This window comes from Rhinolophus sinicus, chromosome 7 (assembly GCF_057876585.1).
Source record: "Rhinolophus sinicus isolate RSI-liver-muscle chromosome 7, RSI-T2T, whole genome shotgun sequence".
Taxonomy (NCBI): Eukaryota; Metazoa; Chordata; class Mammalia; order Chiroptera; family Rhinolophidae; genus Rhinolophus; species Rhinolophus sinicus.
This window is the reverse complement of record NC_142507.1, coordinates 44,178,751-44,194,961: the sequence shown is the minus strand read 5'-3', so window position 1 is coordinate 44,194,961 and position 16,211 is coordinate 44,178,751. Positions and strand designations below refer to the sequence as shown.

Genomic DNA, 16,211 nt, shown 5'->3' with positions numbered 1-16,211 from the left:
GAAGTTTTGCAAACTTCAAATGTCTATTATACATTTTATAATCATTAATAATTTCATACATTTTGTTAAAATCAAATATCCTCCTTATAAGGACCATTCATTTAAATGAATCTGAAGTTTTCGATGCAGCTTCAGAAAACAAAGAAGGCAATAGGGATGGTAAAGCCGTGCCCCAGCAATCACACAGGCGTGGCCCAAGGTCTGAAGTCCTAAGGAGTCACGGCTCAAGCGTGGGTTGCCACGTTTGCTGCTGTCATTCTGAGGATCCAGTTTCACATATATTCACAATGGTTAAGTTAAATTCTGTACCAAAGAATAAATCTCCAACCTGGTGAAGTGTAAGCCTCAACAGACAAAATCACATTTGAGATGTTAATTTTTTAAAAAATATCAAGCAAAGAAAAGATTATCACTGCGAAGGCTTTTCACTCCTCTAGATGAAGAGCCACGCCGCAAAGCAAGGTGAACCTCTGTAGCTGTGGTGACAACTCAAGTGAAAGAGAGGCTATTCTTAGAAAGCAGTCCTGTCTGAATTGCCTAGGCACTGAATATCATTTTATTTTATTTTATTTTATTGAGGAATATTGGGGAACAGTGTATTTCTCCAGGGCCCATCAGTTCCAAGTTGTTCTTCAATCTAGCTGTGGAGGGTGCAGCTCACTGGCCCATGTGGGAATCGAACCAGCATCCCTGTTGTTCAGAACTCGCGCTCTGACCAACTGAGCCATCGGCCACCCCAAATATTTATTATATTCATTATAATTAGTCTTCATCCTAGTGGGGAGCATAGCACTCTCAGAAGAGATTTTTCTTTACAAAGGTAAACTGACTCTTCCAGAACACTAAGAGCATTTGGAAGTCTCACTTAAGAGTGTATCTGAAAGAACAAGATTAGCTCATAGAATCATAGTTAGTAGGGTCAGAATCAACATTCAAAGATTTTAGTCATGGTGTGAGTAATTAAATTTAAAGGAGAAACTGCCCCAGAAAAAAATGAGTGCTTCTTAAAAAAACCTAAAAACATTTCTACTTTGAAATCCAAAGCATGACTGTTTTGCAATGTTTAATAGATGCCCATAGAGAAAACTGCTTGAATCCAGCAAAAATACTAGATTAAGAGTGTGAAAATCAAGTGCTAATTCACTGCAAAGTGTTACCATATACGTATGTATTCTGATATTTTTAACTTTTTGAGACTCTAAACCTCAAAAAACATGTATGAATAACTCTAGAGACAATATACAAAGGAACTCTATCAGAAATAGCACAGGATATCTAAAATAAGAACATCACCAGAAGGAATAAAAGTTAGACAGCAGAGAGTATATGTCCAAGATACTTCAATCAATAAACCAAAGATTAAAAGGCATATTAGACAGAAATGTTGTGGTTCCAGATAGTCCCAGAAAGCTCACAGCTCAACAGCTTGTTTGTTCACTTTCCAATTTGAGAGGTGCTTTTAGAGTTCTGAATTACTGCCAGGAGCTAAAAGGTCTCAAGCTGAAAAATGTCAATCCTCAAAAATCTGTATTATTCCAGCCCAGTTAAAATACATATACATGTCTTTAAAAAACAAACAAACAGCCAAACTTAAAACTGCAACTTGTAATCTGAAAAAGAGACAGGCACATCTGCCTTCTTAATGAAACATTTTATATTTCCAGATATAAAAGTACAACACTATAAAGTTACAGTAATTAGAATCTAGTACTACCAACCTCAGAGTAGGCAAATAAAGGAATGAAAAAGAAGAGGAAGCCTAAAAAAAGACTCAAGCATATAAAGTGCTTCCAATTCTTAAATAACCCAGCAATTCCACCATAAATGGGAATCTATATTACAGAAAAACACAAGCAAAGAAAGGCGTGTGACAGAAACAAAAAGCTAGGAAACAAAAAGTCCTCCAAATATCAGAATGGATAAATTACTGTACATCAACACAGCAGAATATTGCTAAAAAGAATGAGGTAGGAATTATATATAGTGACATGGTGATCAAAACACCTTAGACAAAGTAATTGCCACAGTTAAAGTTCAATCTAGTCTTTTAAAAAAGATAGATGGGTACAGCTATATAAAACTATTTGTTAGAATATATACAGGAAAAAACTGGACAAATATTCACATTAACGTTGGTTGTCCTTGTGGAAAGGGATTGCCACTTTCTAAGTAATACATAATCATAAACATTAAAATGTATAGACTAAAATAATTCTACTTCTTGGAATTTATCCTAAGAAAATAAGACGCATGGGAAAATTGATATTCAATGATATCCAGAGCAGAGGTTTTATAATAAAAAATTGAAAACCATAGGGAGTCATTTAAAGAAATGATGACAAATGCACGCAATGGAATACTATACATTATTTATCCATTAGCTATGACACTATTAAAATATATTTTCATGAAAAATTCACAACATATTTTAAATAGGGAGCATAAAGTATTATACATCTGATCTCATTTTTTTATGGAAAAAAAATATGCACTGAAAACCACTGGGAAAGATACATACCAAAATGTTAACAGGCTGGAAGGTGGTTTTTCTTTTAGCTTATTGCACGCATACTCAACAGGGGTAACACTGCCCCCAAGGGGGTAAAAATTAGCTCTAGAGGGGGTCCAAAAAAACCCCAACTTAACTCGTTTAGTATATAAAGCACAGATTAACATACATAAACAAATATATATTGTATCTGTGGTATCAAAATTTCAGGAGGCGGGCGATTAGGAAAAAATATCTAAACAGGCTGAGGTGGGTGAACAAGTGATGATAAAAAAGATTGAGAAACATTGCCTCATTGGTAGTTTCTCATTTTTTCTACAATTAAGTTGGTATTACTTGGTTTGAATAAATATATACATTGAACTAATTAAAGAGGAACATACAATAAAAAGTTAAGACATGCCATTAATTTTCATTATGAAACATAAAGTATTGCATCACAGTCACCTGGGGGTCACCTGGAGGAGTAAACTGCAGATTCTATGGCCCCCCTCAGACCTAATAAAATCAGTATTTTTGTGGATGGATGAGGCTAGTGCCCTTTATTAAATGAGGCACATACCACTCCATGGAAACATGAAATCAGGACTGATAGGTTTTAATTTAGTCTAAGAAATTTTTAAAATTATATACTAGAGTGGTAAAAATAACACTAACCTACAGGTCCGGAAATCTAGGAATACCTGGTAAACTCCTCCCTTTCCTTTAAGGAATTTGAGGATTCAAATTTCTTGACAAACAATCACACACACCCTATTAGTCATTATCTGTGCTAGGCACAAGGCATTGCAAAAAATATAAAAGAAATAAGCAATATTCTTAAATTTTGCCACTAGAATACACTTCAGTTAAATCTGCAAAAACTAGCATTTACCACTGGCTTTCTCAGGGCACCGTTATTCAGTTTTTAATCCTATGATGGAAATTAGACAAGTAGGGAACAAAAGTCACCGCTGGGTAATAATAACGGGGTTGCTGTCAGCTACACTCAATTCTCCAGTGAACATACTTAGTGGCACGTCAGCCTTGCAATATGCAAAATTTTGCCTACACCAAATTACAAACCTCCCATGTTAAATGCGCTGAGTTTAAAACATTAAACCACGAATGCCAGGATTTACTGTATACATAAATAATGGCACTACCTAAGTGCATAGCTAACAGTCCCACTTAACTAAAAGAGAATACACAGGGTTAGTCAAAATAGTGGCTATAAAGCGTGGGGAATTGCTCCAGTCCCTAGCCATCTTCTACTCCAATTTCTTACAGACATCAATGCCAACTTTTGGTGATAGTAGTAGTAATGCCAGCAATAATATTTAAGTGCTTTTTGTATGCCAGGCATACTTACTTAATCCGCAAACACGTCTAAGAAATAGGTACTATTCTTTTTCCACTTTATAGATGAAAAAAACGAGAAATAAAGAGGTGAAGTAACAGCTGGTAGGCACTACACTCAAATTTTCACCGAGAGTCTTTCCTGCTGATCACAAATACATTATTCAACGGCTAAATGTTCAAAGTGAGATTTGGCATACCATTTATAGAAATAAGTTTAAATCCTCTAATTAAACAATTATCCATAAAACAGTACATAAATGAATGTAACTGAGGCAAATCTGAGTTAGAAGAATCAAACAAAAGTCTTTTAAGTCTTCATATATCAATGGGACAATACTTTTCCCATTTTCTCTCATTCCCTGCACCCAGAAAATGGCAACCTAATTTTGTTTGATTTTGTTTCAAAGTACAGATTTTATCATTACATATAATTCCATCTCAGGAATGCAGTCTGTTTATTAATTCCTTTGTAAGGCCTTTAACTTATTTCACCCCCTAAGAATCTTCATCTTTAAAAGTTTTAAATTTCATACTCTATAATGAATTCATTTTAGAAACTTCCATTTTCTAATTATAAAATATATGAAGAATGTATTGAGTTTGGAAGATCAAAAAAATATCACCTGTAATCCCAACAGAAGATAACTCTTTTGGTGTTTCCTTTCAGTCTATGTGAATAGACATTTTGTAAAAATAAAAACTGAAACCATACTATGAAAACATTGGTAATCTGCCTTTTCTCCCTTAACAACAGAGCACTTTTTAAAAATATGCCGATGAGTGCAATTTTATAACTGATTTTCTACAAAACACTTTGGACTAAAAAAAAAAAAAAATTGTTATATTGTAAAAATTAACCACAAAGTGGAGAGGGGATGGTGGGTCCTTCATCTGAAGAATTCTCTTTTATAAGTATTTGTTTTTAAAAAATCATTTGAAAATTTTCCTGATTTGAAGGCATTTTCTTTGCACTAAAAAATCTGGCATGTCCATCTTCAGCATGTCAATGCACAGAAGACATTGAACACACGGTTGTGGAAGTGTTATGGTTGCAAAAGATCAAAACGGTGACAATTCCCTGTAGATAGCAAGCTCAGCTCAGTACCCTTGAACCGAAGCAGAGCCAGCGAACACCACCACAAAGTGATGATTCTTTATTTCCAGTATCTAAGGCCTATTGCTTACATCCACAGCAAGCAGATGGCACTGAGTGGTGACACAAACTCAAGCTTGTTCTATCGATGACAGCAGTCCAAGTCTAAAGCATAATAAGGACAGAATAACTACAGCATCTGAAATCCTCCAACCCATGGTTTCAACTGCTGATTTTGGTTGGTTCTTAAATTATAATGCTGTCATATTCCCATGTAAAAATTATGACATTTGAGTACAAGTGAGAAATTACTAAACACTTATAATTCAAAGGGATGTTTTACAATCAAGTTTGTCTGAAGTGTGCTATTCAATATTCAAAAGCCACTGGAACTTTTTAAAAAAACAGTATAACAGTTGACTAATTTTGAGTTACTTAAGTTCCAGACTTATAGGGATGTTTAAAAGAAACACCATCAAAATAACTTAATATCTGAAAATCTAAACAAACAAAGATGGGTCTGAGAGATAAGATTCACCTTCCAAACACAATTGCCCATGGTTTTTCTTAAGTTAATCTGATATTCTTAAATAATTAAATTTACTAAAATTACACTCTCATCAATTTTTAGATATACACATCTGTAGGGCAAATTGATACTTGTACTTTTTATGCAAAACAAATTTCTGAAGCATGAAAATTTCACACTAAACCAATTATACGATTAGAATGGAGAGCAGTGGGATACAACAGTACGTCTAAAAGCTGTCATATAGAAATCTATTAAAAAAACACACACAAACAAACCCCACAAAAAACAAAAAGAGCACTTTGAGGATACCAAGAACCAAAATATCAGTTATCTTTTATAAAACCAGTCATATTATAGCCTTAGTCTCAGACATCTAGAAATAAAATTTTAAATGTTCCTTCACAAAACCACCCTCTTCATTCTAAGCGTATGTACTTGCAACTCAAACCAACAAAACTGACCCACACTTCATGAAGCAGTGAAAATGCCATGAAAAGGTGAGATTTGTCACATTCTCTCTGACGGTCCCTGCAGGCCCACAACTAACCTAAACTGTTCTTTCTTCATGTTCTACGTTATCTCCTCAGAGCCTTCAGTTCATCAATTTCATTTCTCTTTTTGTGAAAATGTCTTTTCCAGTCAAGCACAGCAACTTCCACGTGTAAATCCCGTATCATAATCCCTTCCTTTTCGCAACCTGCTACTAAAATAGTTTCTTTAAAACTCTCAATTATCTGCACCTCCGTTCATCCCTTAGGCATTCATGCCTATTTGGTAATCATCTCAGAGAACTCTAAACCTCAGAGTATTAGGTGGTAACTCACCTGAAGGACTAGAAACTGTAAAACATGCAGATTAGAGACCTTATACTATTTCTCTGCCTCCTTATTAACATCAGTTGTAAAACAATTTACCACATTATGTATTTTTTTAACCCTACTATTATATTAAATGAATGATCAGTTCATATTTCTGAACCACACACTTTGTTGTACTAAATATAGAGCAGAAACACATGCCCCCACACAACTGAAACAGAGATTAGATGGACACCTAGTGTTGGCTACTTAATAATTTCAACTGTTGTTCGACCATCGCATTTCAGAGAACTACAGTAAGTTTTTAACACATTAAAAATATTATATACAAACAGAACCAAAAGGTAATACAATGAACGTGAATACAAGGGTTTATAGCAGATTTTTCTTAAAAAAAGCTGAAAACATTACAGACTACTCAGACAGCTAAAATTTCAGTGAAAATTACAGTTTCCATGTTTCTGGTTTTTATTCCCCTCTTCAGGATTTTTACTGTGTGATTTATTTTAAGTAACTTAAACCTCATGGGGGAGGAAGGCGTTTTGTACAGAAAAAAGATAGGTGAAGTCATTCATTTCTGAAGAATTTTCTAGACTCATCTGGAAGAAAAATAGTGTGTTGTACCAAAGAAAGGATTATAGTGACAGAGGCAGTCTCCTGCCATTCACCTACTGACAATCATTCATTCGCTCATGTTTGCATGTAGCAAAATGCAAATATTTACTGATCACCTATTTTATACTTTCTACTGCAACAGTCCCTGCTTCTGGTAGTTTCCTGTCAGCATTATTCTGTAATTAGAGTTTTTGAATTTTCATAAATTATATAGTTAAAGACTTTGAGTTTCATCATCTGTAAAAAATGGGCAATATTCATTTTGCAGATTTGCTGTGTGGATTAAATGAGATGCAAGGGCTTTACCTTCAAGAAAGTAATAGTCCCCCTCTCCCAGGAGGCCCCTCTAGAGATTAGGACATTTATCAGTGGTTCTCAACTTTACTATGAAAAACTTATAGTCTCCATGGAGTCCATGTCTTTAAAGGTTTTTACCTACCAACTGCATTGACATTTCATTAATCAGATAAGTAATGGCTAATTAGAACTCTCTAATTGGCAAAAGACATGAAAACTAATGAATAGTTAGGTTCTCGAGGTACAGGCACAATTTTTATTGCATTAACAGCTTGCAAATCACCAAAATGTTTGACAATGATTTGTGATAATTAGTCTTAAAGAGTTTGAGACATTATGTAATTATCGGTCAAAGCGAAGATACATAGTATTTCATCTGTATAAATCTATTGATAGCAAGTATACTTTTCATTAGGCTGTTTGCAATACTAAAAATAATTCACTCATACCTCAGCAGACCCCTGAGAAAACATAATTCCGTGTTTCCCCAAAAATAAGACCTAGCCGGACAATCAGCTCTAATGCATCTTTTGGAGTAAAAATTAATATAAGACCCAGTATTACATTATATTTATTATATATTATACCCGGTCTTACATTATAAAATAAAACCGGGTCTTGTATTAATTTTTGCTCCAAAAGACACATTAGAGCTGATGGTCCGGCTAGACCTTATTTTAGGGGAAACACGGTTTGTGTACCGTAAGTTAGTAATTTTCTATGTCTAGAGAAACTACTAATTACCTGTAGATGTGTTTCAACCCCTGTATCATTAGTAACACCATCTTCAAAGTTACACATATTTATCCATAAAGATAGGTAGTGATATCCGATGTCCACCCATTGTATTTCTAAGAAGAAAATACAAATCCTTCACCACTGACTTCAGTGATTTGTCCCTTGCCAGCCTCACCTTCCAGTCTCATCTCAGCTTAGCGCGACACCCTTCTCCGACATGACGAGCTGCTTCCCACTGTGGGGCTTGTGAACCAACTGGGCCCTCTGCCTGGTTCACTCTTCTTGCAGATGGTCACGTCTGGCTTTTTGTCCCTCAGGTCTCAGATTAAATACCATCATCTCAGGGAGCTTTTCCTCAACACTTAGGCTAGACCCTGCCATCACTCTCTATCATTTCATCCTGTTATTGCTTCTTCATGGCATCTGTGACCTCTGAAATTATTTTGTTCACTATTTGTTTCTTTCCACCACCACCAAACCACATTGGTATAAAGAGCGCCATAAGAGCAAGTCTTATTAACTATTCCATCTCCAGTTCCTGGAATAGTACCAGGCACCCAACAATCAATAAATATTTGCTGGATGGGTTAACTAGCCAAACTGTTCAAGATTATTTTGGGGATGGATTTTGATTTCTTAGTCAAGAACTTATGTTTAGCATTCAAAATTGCTGATTTAAAAGGATTAAGAAAAAAATGCTCTTTTGATAAAAAGAGTAAGAAAAATGTACACCATATTTTACCAACAGACTTTATGTTCTTTATTTTAATCCTTTGGGACAGAACATGAAAGTCTATTCCTGTTTCACACACTTCCTATGTCATCTCATGTAAAAATTGAGTGAATTAAAAAAAAAATAATTATACAATAATTTATCATAATTTTTAAGTAATTTCCTATAATAGTATATCATGAGCTACAAGCCTCTCAATCTAATAACATATTTTTCCTGCCAAGATGAAAGCAGGCTTCTAAGAATGGAAGACATCCATACTGGGGAAGCCACGGCTGCCACCATGGTGACAGCACCAGAATGGGCCAGACCAGGGAAGATCCCGTTCTCAGCTACGGTTGGGGAAGACGGGGAAAGGGTAAGAGTCATCACTCCTAGGAGAATGGTTATAGTTCTGATTTCTGTTGACAAGCAGAAACACCTTTGAGCCAATTCAAAACAGACTCAACTGGAATCTTATAGTTTGCAACATTAAATAACTGTTTTGAATATCTGAAGTCTCTTTAGTAAACCAAGTATCATTCAGTTACCAGATTTGGGTTTTTGTATTTCACATAAGAAAAAGATGGTACTTTGTAAAAAGTAACACATACACAATCACTAATACTATGTGTGGCGTTTGCTTATTACAGTCATGCCCTGCTTTACAATGCGAATATATTCTGAGAAATGCATTATTTGGCGATTTCATCTTTGCGTGAACGTCAGAGTGCACTTACACAAACCTAGATGGTACAGCCCATTGCTCCTAGACTACAATACTGTACAGCATGTTACTGCACTGAGTACTGCAGGTAATTTAACACAATGGTAAGTATTCGTGTATCTAAACATAGAATGGGTACAGTAAAAATACAGTACAAAAGAAAAAAATGGCACACTTGTATAAGGCACTTATGAACAGAGCTTACGGGACAGAGTTGCTGTGGCGAGTCAGTGGGGGGGGGCATGGATGGGAAGGACATGACTGCAGGCTCCTGCAGACTTTGTAAACACGTACACTCGGGCTACACTGAATTCTAAAACAACAGGAGATTAAACCAAGCATGAGACACAGTGATGCAATCAAAAGACACAGTAAACACGAGGTACATGAGGCTTCTGCTGGCATGATGTGGCACATTGTTTTATAGCAACTCTTTTTTTACTAAGTAGAAAGAGTACACTAAATTAACGATAAAAAGTATAGTACAGTAAATACATAAAAGCACTAACAGTCATTTATTATCATTATCAAATAGTATGTATTGTACATATTGTACGTGCTATACTTTTATGGAAGTGGCGGCACGGCAGGTTTGTGTACACCAACATCGTCACAGACACGTGAGGAATGCATTTCGATACGACTGTAAGTAGGAGAAAGGAATTCTGCAGCTCCATGATCATCTTATGGGACCAGCATCGTATATGCGGTCTGTCACTGACAGAAATGTTAGGTGGCACATGACTGTAATTTTAAAATATTTTCAAGGGTACTTTTAAAAGGAAGAGAGCTGAATACAAATCAACAATAAGGACTTTATTTCTGAGTTTAGAAAAGATCTGAAAACTAAAAGAAACATTTAGACAGGTCTAACAACTCAGTGGTTTAAAAAATGCAAACACCTTGAAAGTATCACAAACCTGTATTTATTTTTTTAAAATTGGAGGTTTGCGTTTTTTCTCAACTGGTAACACTATAGGAAGATAGCTAGCAGATAATTCACAGTCATGTGAGTTTACTCGGCCACTCAAAAAGAAATAGTAATATCAACCTTTGGGCTAACTTCCTTAATGTGTTATTTAGCCAAGTGGAAAGTGCAATTAGCGTAGAAGCAGACCAGGTACCAGAATGACTAAGAATGGCATTTGCAAACTTTTTTTTTTATTAAGAAATTAAGAGGGAAGGGAGAGAAGTACTAAAATATTTTTTCTAAATATCATGTGGTCTATTTCCTAGTTTTCATTGTTCCACATTTCACTGCCCTCAACATTCTAAGCTGCTTAACAAACACGAAGTCTACACTTCACTTTTCATTCATTACTTCTCCTCACACAGCTGATGCTCCTGAAGCCCAGTCACATTTACAAATCCTGGAAAGACCACACGCAAAGGATTTCACCTTACGTTGAAGTATTTTAAGATAATACATTCCAGAAATTCAATATCTAAACATGAGGATTCCCTGTTAACTAAGAACTGAAACACTAAATAAATGAAATATCTGAGGAGACTATAAATTTGTCAAAGAAACAGCATCAACATATGCTTTTCACTGATGAACAGGAATCTTTTACCTTCCAATTGCTTAAAAAAGGTAGCAACACCCAAACTGTACTGAGTCCTACGGTGTCTTCTTTTGGAGGTTGCCTAACTCCACATAGCCTCTCTCTTAGATTCAGCTGTTTTCTTTTGAATTCCTCTGCTACACTTAAAGATCCAGAGATCTTCACAACAGTGACTCTCTGCAACTTCCCCTCATTTTCCTTTAAATGCTCGTATCTTACCTGTGCTATTAGAAACAGCGTCCCTGTCTTTCTTCCTCAATTCATTCTGTACTCGGTAGCCAGATTCATCTTCCAAAAGATGGAATCATGTTCCTCATCATCAAAACTTCTTGCACTCCTGAATAAAGTCTGTACTTCTCAGCCTAGCATCCAAATTCTAGCCTCAATCTACGTTTGCGGCCTTATCACTATGTTTGCTAATTATACAATCCTAGGCTTCTGTCAAATCAGGCTCCTGTCCTCCAGCAGCTTGTCCTGAACTTTCTATATTGGCTCATGCCATTCCTACCACAAAGAATGTCTACCACTCCCCTCCAGCTGCCATTGCTCACAGCCATTTTGCATCTCTGCATTTAATCACGTAAGCAAGGCCACACAAATGTCATCTCCTGCCCCACCCACCCAAACGGGCAAAAAGCAAAAAACTCACTCAAATTTAACAATAGCTTTTATTAAATGGCTTCTATATGCCAACCAGTCTCACACAGTATTTCAAATCCTCTCAACAATCCTATGAAGTAGGTATTATCTCCTTTTAAAGATGACAAAGCCAAAGTTCAGAAACATCAAGTCATATATTTAGTAAGTTACCTCGAATGATACACTAAGTTGCCTCAAATCATGTACTCAGTAAGTGGCAAGGCAAGGATTTGAACCCAGGCTGCCTACCTCTAGGGCCATTACTCTAAACACTTAAGTGTTTATTTTTTAGTCCGAACCACGTGACTACCCCTTTCAATCTATCTGAAGAAATTTAGCCTTACATCATATTTCTTACTACATGCTATAAAAATAAGCTTTCTCGTGTTTGTCATTTTAGTAAAGGGAGACATTAAAATGCTATTTCTTTCCAATAAAAGAACAACGTGCAAATTGTAACTTCAAGGAATATCTTTTTATGTCACAAGGATTACTTTCACCTGAAATATTTTCAAAGAAATTCATTCTAACCAACTTTTTGAAAGATGACTGCAAATCACTAATGACGGTTTCACAGATTATTAATAATGTAAGGATTTTGTGATTACCACCCAGGAAATGTAAAAGATATCTACCAAATTGGCAAAGATTGTAAAAACTGACCTACTCAATGCCATTGAGGGTGCAGTGAGACACACATTCTTATACACAGGGCAACCACCCTCTGATCCAGTTATCCCACTTCTGAGAACCTATCCTAAAGAAAGAAAAAAAAAAAGAGATGTAATCAAAGATAAGTGTATTAAAAGGTTTGCCCCGGTGTTATTTAAAATAGTAATATTACAAAGAATCAACCTAAAAAGTCCCACAGTAGGTAGGAGACCAGTATCTTGTTCAGAGAAAAAAAAGTAGAAGAAAAACGGTCCACGTAAAAGTGTAATTCCAATTTTTTTAGAAATTAAAAAATCTGTACATACAAGGACAGAGCTAGAAAAATGCACATTAAAATGTTACTCATAATTATTTCTGGGTGACATGTTTATGGGGGCTTTTCAATATTTCTTTACATTTGTGTTCTTTTCCAAATTTGTCACAATGGAACATGAATTACTTTAAACAGGAAAAAATGTTTAAGCAGTTTTAAGCACTGAAAATGATCCAGAACCTAACAAGGGCATATTACTTGAAATAGAAACTACATTTCCTAGTGCGAAGAAGATGTCAAACTTCTTTTGTTTCCAGCTTCTTTTACGCTCCCATTTACTGTTAGATTGTATAAAGAATGCCATCCAAAACGCAATAGTGTTCATGGAATTGCATAAGGCTCACTAACTAAAAGTCAGCCAATACTCCAACAGAAAGCACCACAGTTGAACTCTTTTACTGTGTTTAGTGAAAATAATAAACATCCAATTAATCCTAACTCAAAACATGCAAAAATGGCAAAATCAGAAAAACTATTCTCATTTTGCAAATTAAGTAAATGTACTTTTGTTGCCTTTTAAGTACATCACAGTTAGCTCTGGGGAGGGGGGCGTTGGGGGACTTGAAAATAAAGCAGGCAAGCTACCAACATTCACTAAAAATATACACTGATGCATTTTATCTATATGCACATTTCTATTCTAGTGGATAGTTAACTTTAATGGCACAGGATGATTTTAATCAGTGTAGAAAAAATATTAAGCTGTACTAAAAAAAAAACCAAACTTCTCACATTAAACATAGAATTTAAATTGCTAGCTGAACAAGAAAATAAACTTCCCCACAAAGTGACATATATGCAGAAAAGCAACTTGAGAAACAAAAAGTCTTGGACTGAAGTTAATAGGCAGCAAACAATTCTTATTTTGTTATATTTTAAACAATTGGGAAACTGATAAAACACTAAAAAGCTGTTAGAAAATAAGGCCACAGAAACAGTTGATAAGCAACTAAGAGAGAATTTAAAATATTTTACTTAGACATTAATATCATTCTATTTTTATTCTACCATGAAAATACAACATTTATTTATAAAACATATGTCAGGTTCTGGCAAAGAAAATAAATTAGTAGCTTATAAATTCCTTAAATAGAAGCTTCCATCAAAGAGCCTAATATTGGGTCACTCAAACATCTGTTCAATGACTGAATCTGAAATCTACTAATGAAATTATGCAACGTTTTCACGAGCATACAATTTAATTTAAAAAGTGTTTCAAAAGACATCAATGATTTAGACTAGATACTGAAAACTACATAAAATCAAAAGATGAGTGTTAAATTTCAACTGTTAAAGTCATTAAGTCATGGTTATTTGTTTAATGTTCTATAATACTTCTCTGGAACAAAATGATTCTATTTATAAATGAATTTAAAAATATCACTGAAAATACAGTGAATGAATTTTCTCTCTGGGTTACACATCTGACAAATCTGAAATGTTCAGTCTGCAATAAGGGAGAATTTCCTACTACTACTAACTTAGAATCTTACAAGCTGCATTTGGGATTTGTCCAAGAAAAGCAGTTGTAGCCAGTTCTTTGTGCCTCTATTACTTTACACTTTTGTAGTTGATAACTAAACCATAGTTCTATCCTTAGCAGTTATTTTTTTACAACCACAATAATACAATATAGCACAGCAAACAACCATTATTGTTATAGGTATATATACTCCTGAGTTCAACCTAAGGCAGTTCAAGTTTTAATTAATCCAACAATATATTTTATCAGTTACAATGTGTAGTTTGGCATTTCCTATTCTTATGAAATATTGCCTAATTTAAATGTATTCTAGAACCAAACATGGATTACACATTTAATTCCAAATTTGGTTAACTTTACCATTCCACACTTTGAACCACCCTCTTTCAATGTGAAGTAATAAATAGGCTAAAGATAGGAATCTGTATCTGGGAAAGAAAATTTTTCCCCCCAGATTTATCTACTTAAATTTATACAGCTTAAATAAAGAAGTCATTGGTACAAAAAAGCCATTAACTTGTCTAATGATTCAACTTAATTTCATAGAACATATTGAATCCTCCATGTATATATCACGTACTTCTGAAAATCACATGAGAAGGGTTGTTAGACCACTTATAAAAAGATGTACAATATTTCTTGTCTCAACTTCACCTTAATCATCACACACAATTTCCTGTTTCTTATTGGTGCACACGTGTACCTTCTACTTCTAAAAGGCCTATTTTCAAGCAGAAATGAGAGCATGGCATAGTTCTCTGTTGAATTGCCTTATTGATCAGAATACCATGATAAACTAAGCTTATAGGTTCAATACTCACTTGGATCATTTAACTTTGAAACAAACTGCCCTCTTAACCAGTCATCTCAAAACTGTGAAGGGGAAGGGAGAGATTATGTGAACCATTCAGTGCAAACCCATAACCACTATTACAAAAATTCAAAACGTGAATGAATGGGCCAATATTATCTCTGTGCATGAAAAGACTGAAAAGCACAGTAAAAACTACCCCAAATTTCATCCACAAAAAAGGAAAAATTGGATGCTTCACCTACCTCAGTAACATATGCAAACCTAAGTATATTTGTTTAACACTAATCTTTTCCATGTGATTGGCATTAACTCAGGCAACACACATGATATCAGAATGAGCAGAAAATATTTGGAAATATGCCGTAACTTTTTTAAATTTATAAGTTTAATTTGAAAAGGAACATTAGGAGGAAATTTGTATTCACAATTTTAAACTCACCACAACATTATGATATAAATGCTTTATATGAGATATTTTTATTGAATTCCTAAAATAGGAGAATTTTAGAACTGGAAGCTTAGAGGTTATCTGAGGTTCAATGAACACTCATTCGCTGGGTCCCTAGCATGTATCAAGACACTGTGCTAGGTGCTTGCAGGTAACTCCATTAGTTCAACCACTCACTTCATAGATATTGGAGTTCCCTGCTCATGCCAAATCAAGCCAGCTAGATTTCACAACCAGAAATGCTGACCAATGCCTTCATAGTGGTATGATTTCTATCAAAACAGACTGGTATCATCCTCCCTTAAAAAAATAAATAAAATTTCAAAGATGCAATGCTGACCTTATTTAACAGAAACAATACTCTCTGTTTTGAATAACTATAAAGAATTACAACAATTTAAAACTTCAACTGTGAGAGTCCTCAACTGAGTACCAGGTTGCATAATTTATTGCAAAGACCAAAACATGGGGCTGTCACAGTTGTAAAATTCTAAAGACATACAAACAAATTACAGATACCATTAAAAAAATCCCTTTGTAAGGGGGGAGAAAAAGGAATTCTGAGTTTGAAAAATTAAATGCGGGCCGGCACAGAGGCTCAGATGGTTGGAGGGCCAAACTCCTAATGCTGAGGCCGCTAGTTCGATTCCCGCATGGGCCAGTGAGCTGCGCCCTCTACAGCTAAGATAGTGAACAACAGCTCTCCCTGGAGCTGGGCTGCTGTGAGCAGCTGGAGGTTAGCGTGAGCTGCCGTGGGCTACCAAGTAATGCCATGAGTGGCTGGTGGACACTGTGAGTGGCCGGCAGGCAGCGTGAGAGGCCGGCAGCCATCATGAGCTGCCCTGGGCTACCATGAGCTGCTGTGAGTGGCCGACCGACGACTGGCAACTGGCTG

At 35.3% G+C, this 16,211-nt stretch overlaps 1 protein-coding gene across 3 annotated transcripts in view; it reads right to left on the bottom strand.

Annotated features, from left to right (window-relative positions):
* RAP1A (RAP1A, member of RAS oncogene family) overlaps window positions 1–16,211 on the bottom strand; it is a 68,920-nt gene that overhangs the window by 49,036 nt on the left and 3,673 nt on the right. Inside the window, exon 1 of one of the 3 annotated variants that reach the window (XM_019730434.3) lies at window positions 12,250–12,322. The exons of the other annotated variants lie outside the window; for them this stretch is intronic. The gene's annotated coding sequence lies outside the window, so the exon portion shown is untranslated. Of the gene's footprint in view, window positions 1–12,249; window positions 12,323–16,211 lie in introns of those variants that run through there. 3 annotated transcript variants of the gene reach the window in all.